Source organism: Capricornis sumatraensis, chromosome 13 (genome assembly GCF_032405125.1).
Source record: "Capricornis sumatraensis isolate serow.1 chromosome 13, serow.2, whole genome shotgun sequence".
NCBI lineage: Eukaryota > Metazoa > Chordata > Mammalia > Artiodactyla > Bovidae > Capricornis > Capricornis sumatraensis.
Window position 1 is genome coordinate 62,745,783 of NC_091081.1, and position 1,183 is coordinate 62,746,965.

The 1,183-nt window shown below is 42.4% G+C and overlaps 1 non-coding gene across 1 annotated transcript; it reads left to right on the plus strand.

Annotated features, from left to right (window-relative positions):
* The first annotated feature begins 553 nt into the window (after positions 1 to 553).
* On the plus strand, positions 554 to 625 carry TRNAG-CCC (transfer RNA glycine (anticodon CCC)). The gene has a single exon. It is a non-coding gene; the product is annotated as a tRNA-Gly (tRNA).
* The last annotated feature ends 558 nt before the right edge of the window (positions 626 to 1,183 follow it).

Here is a 1,183-nt window from a genome sequence, read left to right on the forward strand (position 1 = left end):
CCCTAAAGGTCAGCTAGAGAGAGTGCAGGGAGTTTGGCAGTAAATCCCTTAGTCCAGGACCTTCTCATAAGAAAAGCTTCATCTTCATTTCAATTGACAGGAATGAGGTTCAGCTTCTATCATAGACACAGCATTCAGCTAGGCTTCCAAAGGATCCTGTTAGAGATGACGATGATGCTGATGATGCTTATGAGTGTGTGAAGCACGTTGTGTTTTCCAGACCCTTCCATACACACTCTCACGATTGAACCCGACAACACTGCAGAGTGAGAAATGCGTGTGCAAAGTGGTGTGCTTTTGTTTTTGTTTTTTGTTTTGTTTTTTTGCAGGAGAAGAAAAGACACATAATTCAATCTGATTTATTGAACTTCTCTCATCAAAAGAACATTAAGATGCTTTGGATATATCTCAGAAGAACCCAATTTTCACATTTTTCGATGTGCTGTCTCAACTAGTAATAACACTAGCAACTCTGGTTTGGGGACCACAGAAATAGGACATACACTGCACCCCTTCACTGACTCTGCCCACAAAGTTAACCAACAGTGGGACATCCCTGGTGGTCCAGTGGCTAAGACACCTCACTCCCAATGAAGGGGCCCAGGTTTGATCCCTGGTCAGGGAACTAGGCCCCACATGCCACAATTAAATATTCCACAGGCTGCAACTAAGACCTGGCAGAACCACATAAATAACTATTTTAAAAATAGCCAACAGGAAATATGGTCCTCATAAATGACTATTATTGAGGCATGGTGTATGCATTGTTCTAGGGAAATGTGAGTTTCCTCTGTAAGAAAACTCAGGAATGTGGTGATTTCCTGTCCCCCTATTCACTGGGCCCTTGGACAGTACCCGTTTTATATTCTTAGGTGGAAATCTTTGTTTAACCATATGTTTGACAGAGCACAAAATATACTTATGAACAGAGTGCTTACTGGATTTTTCCTATGACCATAGCACAGCTCAAAAGAACTTTGCTCAGAATTCAGCTAATTTTCCTTTTCTTTCTTTCCCTCTTTTTTCCCCTATAACCATTGTTGGGGTGTCAAATGGGCATCTCTCTCATCTCCCAGACTGATGGCATTGCCTAGGACTTCCCACATAGACAAGATAAACGAAAGGCTTCCATGGACAGGTATGTAACTGTGGAGACAGCAGCACTGCAAAAGAGGCCTCCTGA